The sequence below is a fragment of the Falco cherrug genome, chromosome 6 (genome assembly GCF_023634085.1).
Source record: "Falco cherrug isolate bFalChe1 chromosome 6, bFalChe1.pri, whole genome shotgun sequence".
NCBI classification, from domain to species: Eukaryota; Metazoa; Chordata; class Aves; order Falconiformes; family Falconidae; genus Falco; species Falco cherrug.
This window is the reverse complement of record NC_073702.1, coordinates 76,536,773-76,562,262: the sequence shown is the minus strand read 5'-3', so window position 1 is coordinate 76,562,262 and position 25,490 is coordinate 76,536,773.

Below are 25,490 nucleotides of genomic sequence, written 5' to 3'. Positions count from 1 at the left end.
TTTCTGGCTTTTATATTGCTGATAAATAGCTTTGAAAATTACAGACAGCATCTTCTTGTGTTGAAAGAAAATCCTTAAAGTGACAGATCCTACCAGAATATGTTTAAAACCAGTTTTAAAATGAGAATAAAACCAGTGGGTGATGGTGAGCTGAGCTGGATTCTGAGCTGGCCTCTTCAGGAGAGATCAGTTTGATTTTGCTGTTGAAAAGCCTCCTGCTGACAGATAGCCCATATAAAATTTGAATCAGGGAAAAGTATAAAACAAGCTGAGTGCGTGATTCTTACTCTGCTGCTGACGACGCTTTTGATGTGGATATCTTCTGTTCTGCCTCCATCAACTGCATCACCCCTCTAGGTACTGGATTACACAACATTGGCCTTTATCCTGGAACAAGTTAACAGGCTGGTGTTTATAAATCTTTGATGCAAGACCACAGCTGGTACTGAAGCATGCTGTGGTGTTGCTAATTATGTCCACAATGTGCTCCTTTAAGGTAATCTGTGAATTAACATTTCATTAACTGCTGTGTTATAGGATTGCATGGTGTCACATACTTTCTGTGATGGTTTTAGGAATTAGATGTTTATTGCTGTTGTGTACAACATTTGGAAGTGCTATGGATGATTTTTAGGATGTCAATTAATAATGCATTACAAAGGTGATAGTAAATGCATGTTAGTTCTTTGTTCCGTGAATCAATTGTGTCTAAGCCAGAAATCTTTGAAAAGATCTAACTGTGTAATGAATTTTGAGTTAGGGCTGTCTTGGTTGCAAGAAGACCAGGGAGTGCAGTGATAAGTAGAAGTTCCAGGTAGGGCAAAACACCTTGTGAACGTGCATGTGTATTGCCAAACCTTGTCAAAGCTATCAATAAGAGTTAAAAACTTAAACAGTATCAGGCAGGTCTTGATTCAGGGCTCAGCCCACTGGTTCATACTCAGATTTGTGTCCAAAACGTCAAACCAAAGAATTTTTCAGCTTGTCACACCAAGCCAACTTTCCTGCTCTTCCTGGCACAAAAGAAACCTAAGAATTTTAGCAGTTAAGCCGAAAGGATCAGGCGCAGCACCGTTTGCTGTTGAAACCTCCTGCTCTTCTCAGCATAATGTCTTCCCTGCCCATATAAAACCCCATGTCTGAGGGCTGACTGGAAACATATGGCACAATCCCATGTACATATGAATTTAACACAAGAATAAAGATCACAAACAAGGCCAGGCTGACTGCCTTATCCATTTGCATACCTTTCACTTGCAAACTTGCTGAAAGCTTCCCTAAATTTTCCATCAGAACAGAGATGATGCTTGGAGCTGTATAAATGTACAGAAGGAGAGACACCCTGACACAAAGCTCTGCTAGTGTAAAGAAACCAGGCAGACGGAAAAAGAAGATGACTCCAGAGTCCCTCTCATATAGTCTCATTCAGACTACCAACTTCCCACTGTGTCCCAGTACTTCCCCCGTTAGTCTCTCTGTCTCTTGCTTAAGTTTGTGTTATTCTGGGCAAGGACTATTTTTCTGTTCAGTGTTTGCACAGCCCTTGTTGTAACATCTTTCTGGTTTGGATGTGAAGCTGCCAAGAGCAGTAACAATGCTATGAACAGTAAAAATTATCCTATTTTCCAGATCTGTGCTTTAACCTTGAAGTCATCGTTCCAGGCTCAGCTTATATTTGTGGGAGCTCAGGTTTGTTTTTCTAAAAAAAAATAATTCCAGACAAATTGGCTCTTTTTTATATTTGCTTCACACAGACAGGGATTAGCCCACAAATCACTTAGACAACCTGCTTCACCAGCTACAATAAGAAACCAAGACACAGTGAACACATCATTGGGCCAAACACTATTCCCATCATGAATTCATGGCCACGGGTAAGCTAGGAATTTTTTCATCCTCATACTGAAAAAATGAGGGTGGCTGTGGAAATCACCATCATTTTCAGCAGATTCCAGTGCCTGCAGTATCTGCAGAGAAACTCATTTGGCCAAACTGCAAAAAGGAAAAGGGTGTGGGGAAAGGAAATAATAATTGCTACAGCTATCGATGTCTCTGCCATTTGCATGCTGGAGCCGCTCCAAATAACTTTACCTCTTTTGGAAGTCACTGTTTACTCCAGTTGCTTTGTACTGCACTAACAGCTCCAATAAATTCAGTGCTATTCCTATGGCTCAGGGTGGCTGTCATCTGAGTTTATGAATGTGAGATCTGTTTGGCTCTCCCCTCCGTGAGTGGCTGGGGTTAGAAAGTGCGATTATATTTGAGCAGAGGGAGAGAGATGCTGCAAGAAGGCAAACTGAACAGACATTGTGAATATTTATTTTTTTTAGATGGAAGGCAGTTGTATTTATGTGCAGTTGTAAAACAGAAAAGATATTGGGTTCTGGTGCAGGAATTATACACTAACTCCAAAAAATGTATACAGTGAGAGCTTATAATAGAAACTTATTCCAGCAGAATCATTTTTTTCAACAAACATGTAGAGTGGCATGTGGAGCATGCTGTGCTGAAGAGATCGAAGCTTGATTGTGGTTTCGTATCTGGCATTCCTGAGTTAACGGAGAACTGTGGTCCTTATTCATAGTATTTTGGGCTGGGGGTAGGAGAGGGGACGCTGCCATGCAGAATGGTTCTTGGTTTTGCAGGGAATGGAAAGCCAGAGGAGAAACAAGTTCTGCTGTCCCTCATTTTAACTCCTCTACTCTCTGTGGGTCTTTTGGATGAGGCAGCATTGAGGTAAAATGCCATAAGGAAGTAGAAAAATTTGTCCTTCTAAATCATACCAAATGAATTAATTTGCTAAAGCAGGCTTAACAAATGTAATTCATTATGATAACACAGGAGCAGGCTCTTCTCTTTGCGCGGTTTGCTTGGGCTGCACATGAGGACATCAGGAATGCAATTTGGTTATCCATGCTGGAGTAGAGCATACTACTATGTGCTTAGAGATTTCAGGAGAACGAGGCATTTTCAGCTTTGTCTTTTCAGAGTGAGGCCTACGAAAGAGGTGGTGCTTCCAAGTTGTGTTAAAAACCTCTATCATGCCAACACACTGCTGTAAAGGGCCTCTTGTAAAACACAGTCTGTCAGCTGCTGAGGATCCACGAAGACATCAACTAAGCCAAGCTGGCACCACCATAAATACATTTGCATGGTTATGTTAAGCACTTTTTTTCAGTCAGGGAGAGAGGGTTGGCAGGTCATGAAGTTCATCAACATGAAGAGTTGGAGATGTACTGAGAGAGTCATGGAGCATAACTCTCTAAACAGACTCTGCCACAAGTCCCACCAGAGGAACTGAGTTTTAAGACTAGTTTAGGGCTCTTCAATCCTTTAGTGGCCCTAAGCTCTCACACTGCTGAAACTTCCCCCTCTTAGTTTCTAAAGAACTGGTGGTAAACATGGCAAGGTTTTAATATTCTGCCCATTCAAATGGAGCCTGAGATGCTTTAAGGCTTTACCCTTTATTGCTAATTAAGGTTTTGGATCACTGAAAAAATCTCTTGTGTTAAAAGTGTATGTCCCTGATCTCATCCCTTTATAGCATTTTTGCATAGTAAAATTGCTGAGGCTTTTAGGATGGCATAAATTAATAATCTCTGTTTTCTTATCCTTTCAATGACCTTATCTCAGCCTTGCTCTTATAGCTCATAGAAGCAACAGAAGACCCTCACTGGGATGTGATTCAAAGGTGTATGCAAAAAATGACATTTGTTTTCCTGCTTCCTACTGGATTCACTGAGTGATGTGCTGCTAAGAAAAAGCTGGCTCACGCTGCAAGCAAGGTACCGGGGGTATGTGCACTGAAAGACACCTGGGGAGGTTGGAAGCTGAAGAAACTCAGGACAGCAAGGCCCAAAGCAGGACTGATGAATTTGACGTATTCCAGTGATTTTCAGACAAGCTAAGACACATTTTCTCCTGTAATACATGACATCATCTTCAGATCTACTTTGTACTCCAGATCTCAGACAAAATGTGGGATTTTTTCAAAGTTTAGATTTAGATAAAAAGTTGCTATGTCCAATAGAGAGAAATTAAGTATTGCTCCGTTGATGGGATTCATACCATCTAACTCCTATGGTGTAGCTCTGTCCATCTAACCTGGTCGCACTAGGCTCATTTTATAGACAGTGGAAAGAACGTGGTATGTCTAGGAAGTGATTTCTGAAGCCTGTTGTAGATAATACCTCCAGCTGAGAGGACCAGTGCCCCAGAGATATGCCTCCACTCCTGTGGCCTACAGAAGGAGGCAGCCACAACCTGTGTTGCCGGGTTTAAGGAATCCTGTCCCTTCTGCCAGGAAGTCTCATCCCTTTCATAAAATGATTATCCTTCCCCTTGTAGCCACCAAGGTATTTTGTTACCACCGTAAGATGGTTTCAGACTTTGGCCATCTGAAAATTTGAAAATTATGTCTAATTTTAAAAGTAAATGTACTTCAGGCCAATAGAAGCCCATTTGCACTTGAGCCCCCATCACCCTTTGAGTCATGCAGCTCCTTTTCCTTGATGCGAGGGAATAAGCACCGATCTCCTCTGCTGAAAGCCAACTGCTTTTAGACTCCTTTCAGGAGGAGACTTTAGTTAGGTTTTTTCAAATTTTCTTAACTGAACCCATGATGAACATAAATACTGAACCTTTCAGCTAGAAACATTTGAGTGATGTCTGGAAATGTCTGAAGGATGTATTCAGTGCCCTAGATTAGCAATCAGCTAGAAGTATTTTTGGCTACTCTCACATTTATTCAGAATTTACTGAAGAAACTTAGGTTCTGAAGGAACATATATTCAGATCTGCAAGTTTGTAGGAGTATCTTGTAATACAATGGTGATTGTTATGTCTTATCTTTCTTAAAGAGAGGATTTCTTATTGTATAGTGCATCAAAATAAAACGCTGTGTTTTAACTTAGCTTTCTGAAAGACAATATGGGGCTGCATATCCAAAAACACAGAACTGACATATTTAAAGGGGTAAATGATATTGAGTCTTCAGAGAAAAAAAACTATGAAAAAATTAAAGCAGTCTGCTTGAGTTGCCATTGAACATATGGATGCCAGATTGCAATGGTGAAAGCCCTCACATGATTTGAATGCTTTGACTTTTCACAGTGGCCTAATTATGATTAAGAACTGCCCTCTGCAACAATGTGCAAATCAATAGCTTGTCTCCCTAAGCAATGTGGAGGAGAGCTCTTTAGGTTGCTTGGCTGGCCGACGATCAAGGACGTTGTTCTCGAGCACTGATTGCCCTTCATGGTATACTAGCATTCATGGAAATATTGCTTCCCACTCTTCTAATGGTGACATCATCAAATTAGTGAAGACAAGCCCCCTTTCTCAGCAGGAGAGGCGCCAGGATCAGATGCAGGCATGACTGACTGGTCCCAAGGCAGATGCTTTCTGGTTTCTGACTCCTCCCAGTGGGGGCTGTTGGGAGTGCTTGCCAGCAAGCTAAAGTGGTACAGGACTAATCTTAGCAGCCCGTTTTAATGGTAGGCTTAGCTGTTCTCTGCTCACGAACTCGCTTTCACCGTCTTTACAAAGTGAATTTGTGAAAAACATCCCACGAAGTAAAAGTGACTGACTTGCAGTTTATTTGGCCTTATAGTAACGGAGAGTTTTAAGTCCCCAGTTCTTTCTGGGAAATCAACCAAACAAAGTAGATTTATTAAACCATTAGTGTCCCACACAGTTGAATTTGATAACAGAGGTTAAACTGGATTTGGCCAAATGGAGTTAGGAAAGGATTGGGTTGGATCCAGACCACTAATGAAGTAAAGGTGATGACTGGAGAAAAGGTGAAAATAAATCCAAGTGTTTGAGAGAGAAAATTCTCAAAAGAAATAGCCCAGATCATCCAAGATGTACTTTCTGGCAGGACTGGGGAAGTTCAAGAAGGCTGAAATCAGCAGTGATCACAGAAAGGCAGAAATACTCCACTGTAGTTAACAGAGAGAGAAAAAACCTCCAGTCCGGTTAAGAGACATATTGCCTCTGTTAGTGCTTGTCTCTTTACTTTGATTATAGAGGAGCTGAAGGCAATTATGCTACTAATTTTTGTGGCTCCGCTGTGTGCCTGAAGTTAGGCAGGATGAATATGGGCTTTGGAACCATCTTCAGATTACTTATTTTCAAAATCTGTTAGTAATGTATTCAGACTGACAAGCTTTTTCATTTCTTTCCATCTTTTGACTGTTTAGTAAATGGTCTAAATAGCAAGGATGAGTCTACTCAGGGCCAGGCCAAAAGCCAAGTGCCTAAGGCAGGATAGGAAGTTGTCTGGACAGAACCCTGATGGAGCTCAGGTGGATCTGATTATGAGGATTCCTGTAGCCTTGCAGTGTCCTGAGAAGTCATTCCCTCCATTTTTGTGATGTAATGTATGTGTCTCTCGATCTCTTCCATTTCCACTACCTTAAGACAAGTCTGCTTTCTGGTTTGGTGCACTTGGTGCCATCCCCAAGCCCTGACTGCCTGATGTCATGCACCCAGTGCTCCTAAGAATTATCACTGAGCGTTCAGCCTATATCATGAAGGTTTTGTTCCCCACAATTTTGCTTGTGAGGCGTTGACTCTAGACACAGATGGTTTATTGCGTGTGCACCATTTGTAAGGATCAGCTTTGAAGCTCATTGGGAAGGAAGATGTCTTGGTGTGATAGGTCCCGAGCAACTGTACAGGGATAACTGGCTTTACACTTTAATCCCCAAGCAACTTTCACTAGTATTTTTCTCTTCATCTGCTGCCTGAGCTGCTCAGATGTGCCTTGTCAGTGGTGTTATTGCAGAGACTTAGAGCCTGTAGTTCACCCCCAGGACAACTTCTAGTCTTGAGCAGCCTCTCAGGGGTAAGCAGCTCTGAACAGCGAGTTGTCTCAGCAAACTGCTTCATAGTTTCAGTCCCCAAATGGCTAGCTCTGTGCATTTGACCTTGAGCATCTGGCTATGTATAAAAATATATATATATATATATACACACATACACACTCTGGACAGTTTGCTCTGTACTGCTTACAGTGCAGCTCCATTTAAGCTCTGTGTTTTAAATGCCTCCCAAGAGCCATGGTTTAAATTGAGTGGAGTTGACTACTTATATGAAAAGTCATCTTCTCCTGAATCTCATCCATATCCTGGCAAGTGTCTGCCAAAAATATTATTCCCACCCCCTCCTCTCATGAAATATGCATATAAAATGCCCCCTGAATGGTACCTAAAAAATTCATAGTTCCTGACCACATTACAGTAACACGCATGGTGGAACCCAGCAGTGTAAAAGATGCTTTGTGACTCTGACAGAGATGATGCCCTATTCAGGAAATTAGTATACAGCAGAAGTCTGAGCATACAGGCAAGATCCATGTATATTATTCTGTAAGGGTTATTCATGTCTTTGGAAAGAGTGTTAGAGCTGTACTCATTTACAATATTTAGTGTGCTTGATAAATATTTGCAGTTCAAAGTTACAGAATATATATGTATATCTCTCAGTATATGTATACACATGCACTGAAATATACACATATTCTACTATCAGGTAAGAGATTTTAAAGTGCATTACTTTTAATTGCAATCTCACTAGTAATAGATTAAGAGTAGCCCTGTGGTTGATACATAAGCATTTTCTTAATAAAAAATGACCTGGGATTGACTGAATTTAGAATTTATAAATATTTATCAACAAAAACCAGCTGAATGACTGGAAAAAACACTTCACACTCATTCTGACTTGTTAGGAACCTGGGGGAAATGTTTGGCTTTTTGAAATAGAAAGAAGTTAGTAACAGCTCTGTAACAGAGCTTTACATTTAATTCCCAGAAACTCTATGGGGAATTGGGAACTGGGAAGCTATCACTTATTCTTCCTGTTCAGTTTTCGATCTTTAAAGTGGGGATAATTGTTTTTCTTTCTGTAGGGAGCTGAACTGACGTTCTTGTCCTGGCATGGTCTGATTTTCAAATCTTCAAAAAAGTTTCCAGCTTTCAGTGAAGGCCAGCCTTTCCTTTATTCATTGTCTACGACAACCTGTTAAGGGAGTTTGGGTATAAATGACTCATTATTACGGTAGCACTTAGGAATCTTCTCTGAGTTTGCAACTTGTTGGGGAAGGTCCTGTATCTGTGCGTAACAGGAGACACTGGCTGCTCCAAAGAGTCTTGCAGGCTAAACGAATTCAAGAGAGGAAGGAAGTCTGCAATTTGTTTTTCTCATTTACCAGGAGAACAGAAGAACAGAAGTATCAGATGAATTGTTAGGGATCATACAGGCAGGCTGTAGGAGAGCCAGAACCCAAACTAACATCTCCTGCCTCCTAGTACTGTGTTTGTCCCACAAGATCTTCTTTCTTTTCTGCTGGTGGAGCCTGCATTTCAATTAAGGATGTAATTTTTCATTGTGGTCAAGAGCTGTCAAAGGATGGGAAGGAAAAACAGAAAAACACGAAGGGAAGCTTGCCCTCCCACCTGGTTGTGCCTTGCATTCGTCACTGTTATTAATGCCTCCTCGCCGCGTGGATGGCAGAGTTACCAAATTCACATAGAGCTCTGTGGGAAGGACTCGCCTTATCTGAAAACCACTTTTTGCAGCATGCGGAGCATCGCGCCTGCACAACAATAAAAAGAGCAGAGAGTGTGAACACATCCACTTAGCAACAGAGACACGGGCAAGCGAACAAACACTCCTCTGTGCACGTGTGTGTCAGTTCAGTGGGGGTAAGTCCAAAAGGCATCTGTCTCCTCCACCGGCAGAGATTTCTGAAAAGAACAGCGTGCTGCATCACTGACTCCTATAACCATTGCACTGTGGCCAGCATGATATCAGAGCTCCAAGAGGCCAAATCAATGCCTGGCTTTCCTCCCAAATCTTATTAAGGTTGTCTAGAGCTGTTTGCATACCATTTTCCAGCAAAGTGATTTGAATTTGTGATTAGTTAAAATAAATTATTTTTTTTAATTTTTTTTTTTTTTTAAAGCAGTCTAATAAAGCAGGGACTGTAGTTGTGAATAATTTAATTGATGGGGTTTGCACTCGTTCTTGAATAACTTGCTTCAGGGAAATCCTGCCAGGAGTCAGTGGAGCTGCACTCACATGCACTGGTAAGGAACTTAGCCCACATTTCTGCCTTTGGAGTACTGTATCGTTATGTTTAGAAACATATAGGGGGGCAGGGGGGGGGGAAGTGTTTTGTTCAAATTAGTCAATTCCTTCCATCCATGCCTAGAGTACACACTGTTCTGGCAAAAGGTAATGTTTCAAAAGTTTAGGGATTTTTTTTTCTTCTTTTCCAATTCTATATTTATTTGTCTTTTAAATTTGATTTTCATCTGTGCTGGATATAAACTAAAAAATATTTTGAATTTCTAAAACATTTCTGCTTGCAGGACTACCAAAATATGATGGCTTTGAAAAGAAGTGGGCTTTTTTGACAGAATTTTTCCTTATTCCAGCAAGTGCTAGGAAAAGAGACCTCTTGAAGCCCTGCTACTACAGCCATCATCCTGTGTCCATACCATTCCCTAATTCAAGCACTTGTCCAGCTGGGTCCAGAACAGGACAGCTTGCATTTGGGCTTGGTTTCCCCACCCTTAGGGACTGTCCCCATTGCCCAGGCTCTCAGTCACAGCCTTGCAGCAGGGAACCAGTGTGCTTGGAGAGCTCTGGCTCTAGCTGGGCTTCTCTGAGCTTCCAGGCTCCCTGCTGTGGACCTGGGAGCTGAGCCCAGATTATATCTACTCTTCCAAGCTCTTGGCTCCAGGAGAGACTGTCTGGAAGTTTTGGCATCACTCCTTGCCCTACAGCTACAGCCCCTGTAATGCTGAAGACCTTGGCTTTGGGGAGATCTTCTTGGTGGGTCTATCCAGGGGCTGTCCTACTTCGAAAACTGTCTATATGTATTTGATCTTGGTGGGTCTATCTGGGGGCTGCCCCACCTGGAAAGCTTTCTTTGTGAATTTGAGTTGCTCTTTAGTGCAGGAAGAGCTAGCACATTAAATCTTGGGCTGCCTTTCGCAGGGGAGCATGGAGGATAGGTCTCTCCCTTTTGCTCTGTCTCTGGCCCATCTCTGTTGCATGGTGTAGCGGGTAGCCTGTTGGCTGGGGCTTTGTTCTGGGAGGTGAGGTGGGTGGGTTTGAAGCTGTAAATACTGAGGTGGTAGATGAATCTAGGTGGTAAGTACCACCTGCATACTGCACCCCACTCTCCATTATGATCCAGGGAGTAAGGCAGGTGCCATATTTCTGCAGATTCATAAATACACTGAAAGGATGTACACAGTCCTCTGTCCTCCCAGACAGAACTTCTGGGAAGAAGAACAGGACATATCTGGGATAATGTCTCTTAAACCCAAGTACAGGCAAGGAGGAAACTGAGGAGTTCAACCTATGAATCACAGCTTCACAGAGGCACTTAACTGGTGTCTGTTGGGGACCTAGTCTTCAGACATGTAATTTCACACCTTGACATCTTTCAGCATTTTGTACTGAACTGGCGGGCTCCCTCCACAACTCAGCTGTGTGCCTTCTATTCCTGCCTGACTGATCATCTACTTCCCGTAAAGGCAGGTAAGCATCTAACTGCTCTGTGAAGTCCCACCCAGGACCAGGTTCTTCAGAGGTGTAGTTGTTGGACTGCTGGGAATACATTGGGGGTTTGTGTGGAAAGCAGATACATCATCCTAATTCCTGATGAACTTCATGAAGTGTCTGGTCCTCTCTCATCACACAAGACCACCAATTTTGTCCAAAAAATCCTGGAAATTGTAAGACTGTGTCTGGTGTAAATTTGCCTCACTTTTTTTTTTTGTCACGAGGTCGAAAACCATCATCAAACTAACAAGGCAACAGCTGATCTTTCATTCCACTGTCTCATAATACTATTTTCAGCCAGAAAAGAAAAAATTGAGGCAGTAATGATAAGTCCTTCCTTCTCTCCCAGTTCTTTCCAAAAAGTTGTGAGTGTTAAAGCCTAGTCAGGGCTATCAAGGTGTTAACTGAAGTATTATTTACATAAGAAAGACCTCTTTTCTTTTTACTTTTTGGAACAATCTAGGAAATTAAATGCAAGACAACTTGCATTAATTCCAAGAAAAGTCTCCTAGCTCCCAGGAAAGTCAGAAAATGGAAACTAAATCACTCTCAGCTCTCAGATTGCAGCACTGTATGCAACATTACAGCTTTGAATAGCTGACATCAGCCCTTCACAAATCATGGTCTCTCTCAGGCATCCCCTGACAATCCGCACAACACCCGTTACTTCCAGGTGGGATGGTTCTATTAGTCTTTATTTCCTTCAGTGAGCAATATATTAACTGTCATCTCATGCCCTTGGTCCCTTTTCCCTGTGGCTTGATTTCTTGCATGCATTTGCCTGGCTGGTCCTTCCTTGTTCTGTTGCGTTGCATTGCGCTGCAGATGGAGCCGGGTGGTATGTCTTTTTGCCAGGATTGATCACAGAGCAGGCAAGAAACCATGGTGCCCCTTTGAACCAAAGTGAGCGAGGCCAGGTGAGCAACACAAAGGGGGATCTGCTTTCAAAGGACTCTGGGCAACATTGCCTTCTCCAGCCTCTGCTGTCTCAGACAACCAACAAAATGGAGGTGATTTTGCTCCACAGCAGCATGACTTTGCCTCTGAGTTAGAAAAGGAAGTACTTCAGAAGCATGGAGGCTGTTGAGGAAGAGGACGGGAGTGAAGGAGGATCTCCTTGCATTCCCAAAGAGGCAAATGGAGAGCACTGGATCTCTGCAGTCACGGGCTGTATTAACATTGCATTTAGAGCTTGTTTTAGATCAATTACTTTGGGGGTGATTTTGGAGCTCTGTCACATTACCCTGCTTCGAGACACTTTCCTTGATTTATTTTGCATTTCTCTGAATATGACAAAAGTTCCAGGAAGAGGGAGTGTCCCATATTAGGCTGACTGAGGCCTGGTGAGTCTAGGCTTTGCAAACTTCCTGGAGAAATCTTCTCAGAGAAAAAAATATATCAATCCCCAGCCCCTGTGTAGTAAAGCTATGGCACTGTTGAAAAGCTGGTGGATGACTTTGTTTCAGAATTTCCAAGATGAGAGGACCTTCTCAGCACCTCCAAGGACTGATGAATGGTAATCTAGTCCCACTTGCTGAGAAGCCAACATGGAAAATTTGCAGGGGGGACGTGAGTGATGGAGTTTGTAGTTTGATGCTAGTTTGAATCACAGTCTGATGAGAAAGAGAGAAGGAACAGCCAATACAAACCATCCTCATCCTGTTCTCTCAGCAGTCTCTCCTCTAAGGCGTTGCTTGGAGGTGAGCACGCTGGAAATACTATCATTACTCAACTCCTGCTACTGTGAGACCGCCAGCAACTTGTGCAGAAGGAGCCAACTTAAATGACAATAAAGTAAAATCCTTGGCAGCTGGGAGTGTTTGCTTCTCAGTTTCTGAAAAGGGAACCCTGGCCTGTGCTCTGCACTCATGCTGTTTTGGAAACTTGAAGTTGTCCATAAGGCATCGTCTGTGCAGAAGCCCTATCGCCAAGCAGCAGGAGATGTTGTCCTTAGCTGTGACAAATGATTGCCAGCAGTGATTTCGGGGAAGAAAGAGCAGCTTTCAGATGTACTACATCTAGCAAGCCAGGGAGTGAAGCTGAGCTGCAAGAGCCTGTAGTCATGCAAACACAGTGGTGCCACTGAGATGGGCCAGATCCTGTGAGCATTTACCATGCCGTGTGGGTGGCAGGATTTGGCTTGATGCTCACAGTGTCACATGTCATTCCCGATATTACGGGGCCAACTCCCGCAGAGCTGCATTGCACTGGCCGAGATGGAGCTCTGTAATTACAGACAGCTTTCCGTACAGTCTGGGTTGCTCCTGATCTGGCTGATCCTACTTGATACAGCCCTCCTCATCCCACTGTTCTTCCCACATCTGACCTGAAAGGGTGATGAACACCTTCCTGTAAGTACGCATTGTTTTTCTGAATTAATTTGGGAAGGTCTGATCCAGTTTTCAGAGAAGTATGGAGAGACTTTCCATTGATTTCAGTGGCTCCTGGAATGGTCCCTTATTGCATAAACTCAGATCTCTGCTATTTCACACTTCATTTCCTTCCATACCCTTGGGTGAAGATCATCAACTCCTGTTGATTTACTGCACTTGAACTTCTCAGGTTTCTCCATAATTTTATTTTTTAATTTTTTTTTTTTTTGGAAACTTGGAGTTTCTTTCAAGACCACATTCAGATTTCTCCATAAAAATTCCCTGAGAGCAGGAATTTCCCTATTATTTTTTATGGTTGAAGAATAATACACCAAAAGGAACAGGAAAAAAAAAAAAAAAAAAAAAAAAAAAAGCCTTTAACTTCCCTGCTTCTTTGCAAGTGTCTCTAATGGCCTCACTTGGCTCAGCTTTGTCTCCTGTTCCTGTAGGTATTATGGTATTATTGAGCTTTACCTGGAAACACCACACTTCTGCTGCGCATAAGTATAGGAATGCTTAAAATCAGACACTGATTACAGGAGTGCCTGCTGAATTTTCTTTCACAAATTTAAAACTGCATTCCTGATTACTGGCTGGAACCAGGGTGCTGGAAGATGCAGAACTCTGAAGCTGTAGTAATGTCCATTTAACTGGTTTTGGGGGGTAAATTCATATATAACCTGTTCCTACTCCATACCTTGCATCCTGGATTCACAGCACCTCGTTGCTCAGATTCATTTGAAGCTACAATTGCATTCCTTCTGCTGATTCAGAGGCAGCTATTTTTGCTCCACGCTGTGATTCTTACTTTAATGCTAATAGGGAATGGCATTTTCTTAGCCTGTATGCCTGCTCCTGTACGCATTTGGAACCACTGGCTTTCAGTCTTCCTAGGCTTGCAGAACAAGCGTATTTAAGCCCGAGTCAGCTGCCTCTCACTCCCTGTGCAGTCAATAAAATTACTCGTTTTCCCTTCAGTTATTTTTAATCAAATCCACTGGAGTTTAATGAGTTGGACATATATCCCTGAATACCTCATTCAGTGGCTGTAAGGTACATAGAAACTAAGGGTATCACTTACTCTATAGCATCTCAGTTGAAAGTAATGCCACAGGAAAGGAGACTACCCTTACATCTCAGATCTGAGGCTACATTTGCAGGGATGGAAAAGAAAAAAATCATCCTGCATAGTGTGTGTATACTTGAGAGGAGATTGCAACTGAATGAACGTGTGCTTCCATGACCTCATTGCTGCTGTGTGGCTTTTCAGATCAGAATCAAATGTCCCATTGCTACTGGCATCACTGAAACACTGATTTTCACCCACGTATCGCTCCTAACATCAAGGGTTTGTAATGTTGGAGCCTTATCACAGGAGCTTGGTGAATGAGTTTCCCTCTCTGCAGACTGTTCTTTGTTTAAACCTTGCTTTCTCATATTTATTGCCTTTGGCAGAGAAAAACCTTTCTGTCACCAAGATGACCAGAATCACCAGCAAAGTTCGTGTCTCTACTGGCTCTCATGGAGTGATACTGCTGAAACAGATTTCCTCCCTGAGACTGATCACCACTATGTTCCATTTATCTTAGGGACTCCTTTGCCCTGTTTTAGTGCTGTTTCTGACCTCTGCACCAAGAGATGGCAGGGCTGCAAGGACTAGCAGCTCACCTGGACTTAGGCTGTGCACAGCACCTGCTGATATTGATGCTTCGTCCCACATTCCCTCTTACATCATTGTTTGATTCCCCCCAGTACTACCTTGTGACGATAACCAAAATGTCTCAGGCGATGTGGTTTTGCCCTTTCTGAGATATATAGGTGTTGCTACTCTCAAAGTAAAGATGAAAGATGACATACATAGAGTTTAGGAGTCTCTTTATGAAAAGACTTTGTTGATGTTCTGTTGAAAAGCTTCTCACGCTTTAGGTCCTTTGTCCCTAGGTGAAATTCACAGATCCAATTTACCCACTTGGATTCACAGCTTGGAATCTTTTCCATACCTTTCCAGACAAAATTCTCCTGTTAGGTCTCTGAAAATATGAAAGGAGGAGAAGATGATCATGGGCCCCTCATACAAATTGCCAAATGACAACTGAAGGAGAACTATATTGTCCTTCAGACAGGTGTACCCATCCTGAGGATCGATTCAGATATTCACTTGCTAAGCAATTACAACAACAAAAAAAGCTGCCACTTCTCACATATGGATTGCTGCTTCTTCAGAGGTGATGCAGAATGGACATAGCTTCCTCAGACATTAAGCATCACTGTGAAGCTATTAAGCTATTGATGAATTTACTGATCTTTCCTCTGCAATGAGACCCAGCTCCCAGCTGCCCAGCTCAGACCCTCATCTTATGGGGGTACCCCCCTGCAGTCATGGCTTCTGGCATCACCTGTGCTGCCAGAGCAGAGCTCAGAGACATGACAGATGAGGAACAGCAAAGGTGAAGTCCTCCTCCTCTTTCCCTGTATTGCTAGGTCTGGTGTCACTACCACTGGACCCTGGGAACAGGTCAAAGTAGAGAGCAGACCCCCTCCTTTTCTCTCCCCATCATTCCTGGACCTTGATACCAGCTGAGGGCCAGCAGCCAAGAAATTATTAACAGCAGCTTCCCAAGCCCCTCTCAGCTGTGTGGCACCTCCTCTTTAAACTGAAAAGGAGAAGCAAATCAACTTACCCTGGTAGGTAAGCCATTGCTATGGCCCAAGGGCTCAAGGGTTTTGCAACCCGGGTAGGAAGCTATTGCAGCATGGATTTAGGACTTGCACAGTCTCATTAGAGCTCAGATCTGAATTTGGATCTGGGCTGGGCATATGGTTTGAGCATATTAAAAAAATCTTCATTGAGATATCACCAAGGACATCCTAATATTTCTTCCATATAGTTCCCTACTGGTAGCTGTCAACCTTATTCAACTTCTAGAGAAATTTCAGGCAATTCTGCTATGACCACCTTGTTTAAACACCTTAGAGATTTTAGTGGTGGTACAGGAACACTCAAATACCAACAATTTATTTAATTTATTTCCCTGTACTGGTTCCTGAAAATACATGCTGCCTCTTCAGCTGTGAAAAGCTGAGGAGACAGCCACCATCCCAAGGTGCCACCCAAGCCACCCTTCTACACCACCTTCACGTCAGCCACATCTCACTCCTCAGGTGCAAGCAAAGAAGCAGAGAGTGGCACCCACAGACAAGGGTGACGTTTGTGCTTGTAATTTACCTCCATAAATCTGCGGAAAAACAGTCAGGACATGGGAGTGGAAATCTGTGCTTAGTTAACAGACAACATGGGGTTCAATTCCAGCATCTAAATCCTGGCAAGACTTTTGCTTGATTTCTTGGAACTCCTGATTAGCTCCTAGGAAAACCTCACTGAGGTCTGGATGTTGAGACTGATGTGCATCTTGGTAAGGACCTGTCCACACCTTTGATGCTGGGGAAGCTTTGTGCTGGATGCACACTTTGAAGCTGAGCCGTGCTTTCATTTGAAACAGAGCTTGGCAGCTGAGCTGCAGAGCAGAAGCGACCTGTGCTCCATAGCTGGTGGACAAGCTAACAGAGATGTGTTAACAGCTGTTAATGTGCTGCAGCTCCAATTTTAATTTCAGAGCATTGGGTGTTAAAAAAAAGAAAAAAAATCAGACATTAACAGTAATAACAAGGGAATATTTCACCGGTTTCTCCTTTGACATAATGGAGCAGGAGGCTTAGTGAATCAGGAAAGGCTCCATAATGCAACATCCTGAGGTTGACACAAAGCAGAGAACAGATAAAAAAGCTCCTACTCTGCCTTTAATTTATAGCACATTTTATTATGTGACATGGATTTAATACGTGAAAATATAAATATCAGGGTAACAATTGCAGAGGTACTTTACTGGAGAAAACAAAACTTGGAACTCACATCACCTACAAGGCCCCAAGATTGCATCCAGAACCTCTTATTTCCTCTGGCACCCTCTTCTCCAGGTCCAAACTGCATTCTCTTCATCACAGTCATGGCGTTGGCTGGTGGAGGAAAACATTGCCATGGCTTTGTTGTGTTGCAGTTTGGAGAGGTAAACATGCAGGAGTATCTCTGGAGAGGCACACCTGTATGCTGAAAGGCTGGCATAAATAAGATTTAAGCACCAATCAAACAGGTTTTGAAACAGATGATTTGATGCTCAACGAACCTTAACAGGATAATAGAAGAATGAGTGCGCTCACACATTAAAGAGGTCACATGGATAGTGGGCATCAGTTGAAGTACACCTGCAAAATACTATGTTTGCATCCACCAGGAGTATTTCCCAGCAATAAACAGGAAAATAATTTGTAGGAGATGGCCTTGCATCTGCATTGACATTAGTGTATTTGCATGGCTGCCTTGCAGATTTGGTGAACTTCATGGAAGACATGGGGTAAATGGGAAAGATTCAGAAAAGATGTAAAGAAGCGATTCAGGATCTGGAAAACATACCTGATAGTGAAGGTGCATAGTTTGTCCATGGGGCAACTAGGGAATGGTTTAAACTGGCTTTGCATAGTGGAGCTGGCCTGATGTCACCCTGATCTTCCGCCACACATCACTCGCAGTGTTCTCTGTTAAACCCCTCTGCCTGCAGCTGACGTGAGGAAGCCCTCTGAGATTGGCCCAGCAGGTTCAGCCTGCTGCCCTCAGCTCGGATACCAACACGGGTGATAGCTTCTTAGTTCAGGGCCAGCTTGGGAAGTTACCCTCGGCTGCTTCACCTCTTTCAGTTGTGTCTTCTTGGCTGTAGTGCTGAGTGATGTCAGGTCTGGGCTTTGGCCTGACAGTTATCAGTCCTGTCTGTTGGTTGCGGCTGGATTGCACTTACATACTCCTCCCTACGGGCCCGAGTAAGGTGGGAAAGGCTTTCATACAGACAGGCACCAGGAACTTCCCTGTCTCTCAGCTGAAACCAGAGCCTGACTGTGCAGTTTCTCCATCTGCCCACTATTTTGGGATATTTCTGGCTGCAACCTCTGGTCTCAGCCCAGAGGTAGCATTTGCTGATGGTTACTACATCACTGTGAGCCAATGCCACTTCCCTCGCAGGTATATGACTGTGGACACTTAAGTTAGCAGGCCAGCTCAGATGTCTGCTCAGATGAAACTTAGAAGCCACAGCCCTAACCATAGCTTGCACGTACAGCTTGGGACAAAGCACATGACAGTATTTTCTGATGTTATTGCAAACTTGAATGTCTTCAACTGGGACTTGCAAGTGTTCTGGGCAAAAATTTGGCAGAGGTCATAGAGGTAAGACTTACTTGTTAGGGCTGTACGCCCAAGGTTGTGATGGCTCCTGCAGGACTTGGTGCTTGGGTGGTTTCCCAGAAAGTGTTGTCCAGCTCCTGCACAAAATGCACAAATCACTGCATTAAATTCTATGGTCTGTGGTGTCCAACAATCAAACTACATGGTCCAAATAGTTCATTCCCTCTGGCTTTCAAAACTGTGACTACTCTAAAAATAAAAGCCTTGAATTTCCCTTTTCCATTCTGCAGTGAATGCTTGGAAGGGGTAAGGAGGCTGGATCTGATTTGGATCCAGGGGACAGGTTAGAAACAAAATAATAAGAAACATTAAAGTGAAAATGAAGAGTAGCCAGATCACTGAATTTTAAAAGAAAAACAAACACACAATAAAGCTATACCTCCGCTGCTTGGACCAGCTCCTACTCCAAACCACCTATCACATCTCATTAGAACAATGTTGAGCGCTTTGGAAAAGAGGTGCCTGCCTAGGATCCACTTTCAAAGAAAACTGCTGGGAGTTTACTTAGAGATGAAGAAAAAAAAATTAGAGCTTTTATAAGAACCAGAGAGAGTAGAATTCCTTACTCCAAAGCAATTGTTATATTTTAAATATTCTATTAAAGAATCCATTTTCTTCTTTTTCCTTAAATGGCTGGGGATAGGTTTCAACGTACATCTTGAATTGGGCTCCACAGCGTTAGGATTTCCAGTGGCATTTGGTTTTGATAAAGCCACCCCCCCCCCCTTTTTTTTTTTCTTTTGCCTTGAAGCAGTTTGTTCTCTTGGCAAGAATACAGAGACTGGCAATTGTAACTCACTTCTCATTGCCAGCAGTAAGGAAGGCTTGAGGTCCTCTTTTTCAGCTGTAGCACGTTTGGATGTTTGGAACCAGAGCAGTGAAAAGAGGGGGAAAAAAGGAGGGAGAAGGAGGGTAAAAAAAAAAAAAAAAAAAAAAAAAAAGCCCCTAAATCTGTTCTTTTCTCTACTGTAAATTACAACCCTGCTTTTTTAATTTCCTTTCCCAGCACAATGTTATTCATTCACATCCAAAATAAACAGGGGGCTTAGAGAGTGAACAGCTTGGGAGAACAAACTGTCCTCTTTTCACAGTCTTTACCTGTCAAGAGCCTGATTAAACACATATATGCTGATGGCAAGTATGGTATGGTGGCCTTTGGGAAGCTTCCGCATCCCAAGGGTTGACACGAGGTTGATCCTGAAGCTCTGAGGTCTTCAGAGAACCGATGGGTTCTTGTTCGGCTGAGCTACCGAATGAGGCTAAAAATACTATTTTTGTCTGTAAAAGCTCTGTTTTTCAAACACAAAACCTTTGGGGCTAGCTTGGAAGAGACTGCCAAAAAAGACTTCCCAGTTGCTAAACCTTTTGAGATCCCTGGTTATGGATGATAGATGTTTTTCTTCAAGAAAAGCGAACTGGGAGGTAAAGTCCTTTACTAAAAACCGGGCAACACAAGAGCCCGTTCTAATTACATAAATGTGTGTTTACTGTTCCTGTTTGGCACAATGGACTGGTCCTCTCCAGCATAACTTCATGGACCTTCCAGAGTGGCCTCATGGAGATATGTGATTTTATGTTTCTTGATGAGGAAGTCAGATGCTCCTGCTTCAGAATTTCTGTTTCTTCAGTAGATTCCAGTATTTCCTTTAAGGAGACCCTATGGTCTAGCCTAAAGCTAAAAGCTTTAGTAAAGCTAAAGCAGGACTTGTTTTGCACAGGTTCTTTCCCACCCAGCTCCTAACCCATCTCCTAGCCATCCCACCCTCCCTCACCCATCTATTGACTTCTACAGTAGCTGTAGAAGTAAAATTAATCACACAGGCCATTAGTAACAAGGGTTACAAAGCAGACTGAGGGGTGGAGGTCTTCAGCTCTGCCTGTGATTCCACTGCTAAGATCCCAATAACTTTTAATATATTTATTAACCTCTCTGGCCGTCTTGATGTGAAAATACCATGGGCTGAAGTCTGTAATTTTCAACCATCACTAAGGTGGGTGGGAGTAAATGGAAGCAGGAATACTACTGGGGTGGAAAAGCTGCCCGGAATCATCAAGAAGCTGTGGGTCTGGGTGTCCTCCAGCACCAGCCATTGTCCCTGCACTGGGCATGGCTCTGGGTAAGTCACCCTTCCTCCTGGCAGGCATGTCCCACCGCAGGGAGAGGGGGCCACTGTACAGAGCTTCGTGGCTGCAGTTGCTCCCTAAGGGTCTTACTCCAGCAGCAACCTTACCGGTGATGGTGGCAGGGTCTGGGAGAGACCCACAGTGAACAAGAGGGACATGAGGGCCAGCTGTCTCAATATAAGAGATGGGTGACCAGATAAATATATTTTCAGTCTGAAGGACAGAAAAAGAGAGGAAATCCATCTTGCTTTTTTTCCATTTGCCAGGGGTACTGGGGGCAGCTAACTTTTCAAGGTCATTTTCTTGAGTTTTCTTTCTTTCATGCATGTAAGTGACTAAAGATTCTGGAAAAACTTTTGGATTTTTCCTGTTTACGTAAGTAGGTTGTTGTGCGTTTCTTTTTTGTATATATATTTATATATAACTAATGCTGGAATAGAAAATAATGACTGGTTTGTAGAAAAACCATCCGGAAGTTTCTCTATATCCAACCCCATAAAGCAAGGACCAAAGGGGGCTGCTGGGTCAATTTCACAGGCAAGAAAGTTAAAATGGATGCAAGGAAATACTTCTGTTTAAAGCATATAATCACCCTAAGGAATTCCCTGCCACAGGAAATCATTGAGGCAGAGTTAAAGAAGGTCAGAGAGATATTTTTAAAGGCTTGAATGTTTATGTGACTAAACAACAGGCTTTATGTGCTTTTTCTCACTGGCCAGGAAGATGGGTCAAATATTACAGGGATTCAAATATATGCCCATCTTGTAAAAACTATAGACATAAATCAGTGATTTAGGGTAGAAAGCTAGTCATTTCCACACTATGGCTCACTATACACCAGTTAAAAAAAAGAACCACAAGCCAAATCAAAGTACTTTAATATCTGGAAACACACATTTTAGGGATCAACAAGTTCTAGAGTAATGCAATGATACTACCATATGGTTGTGCCAATGTGTGCAAGAATTTGTAGTGTTAAACTGTCTTCTCAGAGCTTTAACCTTAACTTTTCTCACTTGCCTTGGTGTTTTGTTAGAAAATAATAATGGTTTTCCCCTTTTTCTCTCTCTTCCTGTATGGAATACTTTCTTAGCCCGTTACAGATTACTGTGCAATCGCGTTATCACTGGCCTAGCCACTCATTTGTATTTGAAAACTGAAGAAAGTTCAGAGGCATGCCTTGTTATCTGCCATCTGTAGATAGGGTTTTCAAGGGTGATCTTGAGTGTTTCAGTTTATGGAGGCTAAACCTGTTCCATTTCACAGGCATCTAACTCTAAAGAGCTGAGCACACATTCCCTGAAAATTGCCTCCTCCGCTTTATCTCCAGCAGAACTCCTGTTAACAATGCACTAAAAAGGAACTCACTTTCAGAAAATTCCCTTTTCCTCAAGTAGGACTTTCCACAGAAGTTATTTGCTTTGATTTTCATTTGTTCTCAGGGCAATGCAGAGAATGTAGGGTGGGCGTCTCCCACCACTGACTGCACAGCCTGGCACCCCAAGAGGACCTTTGAACCAGCCAGCTAAATGGCACCTGGGAGCGCAACCACCTCTGCCATTGTGCTGCTGGAGCTCACCTTGCCATGGTTTTGGTTGGGACCAACTGAGTGTGTCCAAAGAGTGTCCATGTATGGCTTGGGTAGTAGGACCTTGCTGTCACCATGTCCAACAGGCAGGTTGCAGCTAGCCATCCCATTCTGAAGATGGGGAGATCATGCTACACACAGATCACACCATGCCTGTTGGCCTTCATGCCTAGGGAGTATTCTCCTTTAGTAGTAGAAACAGGGCACAGTGGGCTCAGAGCTGGGATGTGGTGTCTCATGCTCTTTGGGCATGTGCCCAGGTTCCCTCTCTGGCATAACCTTGGCATGAGAGGGGAAATGAGAGGATTTGGGATCTTACTTTGACGAGGGATCTTGTGCAGATAAAGGGTTCAGAGAGGCGAGGGAACTCACTCAAATCCTGCAGCATAGACACAGCCACAAACATCTCATCTGATACACACCTCTCAAAGGAAGAAAACACCTTTTTCTGGCCAGATGGAACAGAACTTTGCAAAATTAAGTGAACAAAGTGAACTTTCAGCCAAGAGCTGTTAACAGTTGTCAAGATAGAGAAATGACTTATTCAGAGCTATCAATTAGGCCTGGACAACAGGTTTTGAAGTAAAAATTCACTGTTCTCGCCTTTTATTGTTTTCAGTTCTCTTCTGCTGTCATTTGGTTGGTTTTCATTCTGGTCAGCAATGCCAGTAGAAGGCTGAAGAGTAAATAGCCTTCAATTTTACTAGCTCTTTCTTCACAAGTTAAGAAAAAGTAAGAAAGGAAAACCGGTATATGGGAAAGACCACATATCACCATAACTGGGAGATTTACAGTCAGCAGCCCTGGCCATTGCCTGTCTCTAACAACTGCTACAAATTACTTGAAAAAAAAAATCCAAGTTACATTAAGGAGCACAAAAATAGGTCTGAGCAGCATTATGAACCTGTTACCACCTTTTAGCTCCCTTCCTAGCTAACCTTACCCTTAACTGGTCTAAAAATTCTGGTGGTTAAGAGCAACTTGTTTGAATACTAGAGCTCTCACCACTGCTACCACCAGTGGTAGCACAAGTGGTTATTTTAACAAACAAAGCCTAGCACAGAAACCCTACTAACTGGAGTTAATTAAAGACTCTAGTGTACTGGAACCACTAGATGTAATTCTCTATCACCATACCTCTATTGGTACTTTACATTTTAAGAACTAATTCAGAGGATCCAAACAGTGTATTCTCTCTTTAAGGATAACCTGGCTGCAGTCCTGCATATCTTGTGGGCTGACCTGAAAGCATGGTCTACAGCCCACGTAACATCTCATCCTCTTCATCTGTGACCGAATCAACTTCCTCACATGAAAGTGTTTGCAAAGGAGACGGCGCTCTTGGGTTTTATGGTGGGAGGTGTCCTGGAAGGATGAGAAACAACTGCAGAAATTCAACAATGAACCAGTCAACTAGCCCAAATTACTGACCAACCTGGCTGATGGCTGCACCAGTCCCACTGCCAGCTGATCAGGTTGGCTACTCAGTCTCTCAGGTGGTGGTTCAAGTTTCAGAGAAAGATACAATCCTCCCTCTTACAACTTGTTAGCTATGCAATGACTGCTGTCACATGGTATACTTCCTCAGACTTGCCAAAATCAGCTGATTCCTTGATGGAGACTGATTTGAAAGTTAATATATGATAATACTAGCCATGAAATTAACCAGACATTAAAACCATAAATAATCAAGGCAAAAATATCGTGCTTCTCTCCATTAGAAACCTTCCTCTGGTATCTCAAGGACTCTGGCGAGGCTCATGAGTTCAGCCTTCTGAGTTTCTGGCTTCCAACACTGGGAGTTTCCCAGGCTTTTGGTATGGTGCAGCAACTAATTTGTTCTAAACCTACTTGTCATTGAATTTACCATTTTTTCTCATGTCCTCACACTAAGGGCGAGTGTTCTCCAAAACAGGGTGAAGGAAAGAAGCACATCAGAATGACCTTAGAGATGAATTAGACTTTTGCCTCTGAAGGCTTTCAATCAATTGAGAGTGACATTTATTTAACCAAAACAAAAGTTCTGTGGCTTTGATTTTGTTGTCACACAGCATCACAGCTCTGGAAAAAATAAGCAAGGGACTGCTTAAACTCAGATTATAGCAGGTTTGGGTTTTTTTTTTATCCCTTTGGAACAATAAATTGGCTTAAAATATAAGACAATACCAAATGCTTATTACTCCTGTGGAGAATTAATGAACCATGGCATCTAAACTATCGAGTGGTCAGACCATATGTTATTAGAAATGGTGGATGCTCTATATTGGTTAGGACTGTTATGCATTTGTGATTAAGGCTATGAAACTTCACCAATAAACACAGCTGAGAAATGAGCATAAACAGTCAATCCATATGAGGGAAACCAGCCACGTGTAGTAAATGTAGCAAAATGCAATGTAATGAGCCTTATAGAGAAGGCTTGCTATATCCAAGAAACTTTTCTACAAACTAATATTGCCTGAGACCAACTGCTTATCAAAATAATCCTTGCTCTTACTGGACAGTGGTTCTATACACTGAGAGTGTAAGAGACATCTGACATTAATAATCTCATCACTCTTGGGATATTTACTGCTGGCAATATGTATCTGTTGTGGCACTAGCAAACTGAAACAAGGCTTTTACCATCACATACAAGCTTAACTTCAATAAGTAGCTCCAACACAAGGTTTCAAAAGTTTACCTACTGTCCATGCTGTTTCTTCATCCTCTTCAGGCCAGTCCACCCTGCTTCTTGCTTCTGCTGCATCCAGATTCTTTCTTCTCTGGGCTCTTCTTCCAGCCAGCCTGTCCTCATCCAGACCCCCTGCTTCTCTCCCAGGGCCTCTCCTACTTGCAAGGTGCACTCTCTCTCCTCCCTCTGCTTCTTCCAGATCACTCTTCATCTGGAACTTTCTATTCAGTCCTCATCCTCACACAGTGCCCCTCTGCTATACCCCTTAGAGCTATTTAACTACTCAGCAGGAACCAGCCACAGCTGCACCTTATCTACATCAGCCAACTCACCACCCCTGAAGCCAGCCCACAGCTGTATATTATCACTGCTAATTAACCCAGCTTCATTCCTCTATAATTCCTCTACATGTATCTTCCTTGCTATAGGTTGTAGGGCCAGGCAGCAATGATTGACTGTAAAAGAGATTCTTGTGCAGGTCCAACCACTTGAGCAGCACCGGGAAGCCAAGTCACTGTTCTGTGCCTCAATTTACCCATCACTCTGATGTGATGTTAATACATACAGCCAACACAGCTTCCTTGGTTTGTACGGAAATGGTTTAATCAATGTGTTAATGCATGTATAAGCATTTCAGCTCCTGTATGTCTTCATTGTCTTGAACACCATTTAGCAGATAATCAGAGCAGAGCTGCTATTCATAACGAACATCTTAGGCTCTTGGATGAATCATCTCTGAGTGTTTATGAAATGTTGGTGGAGTTTCAGCCAATATGAATACATGGCTTGCATCTAAATCTAATGCTGGGGAAAGCTGTGAAGCAAATATGTCCACAGGGTATGGCCTGGCTCAGCACT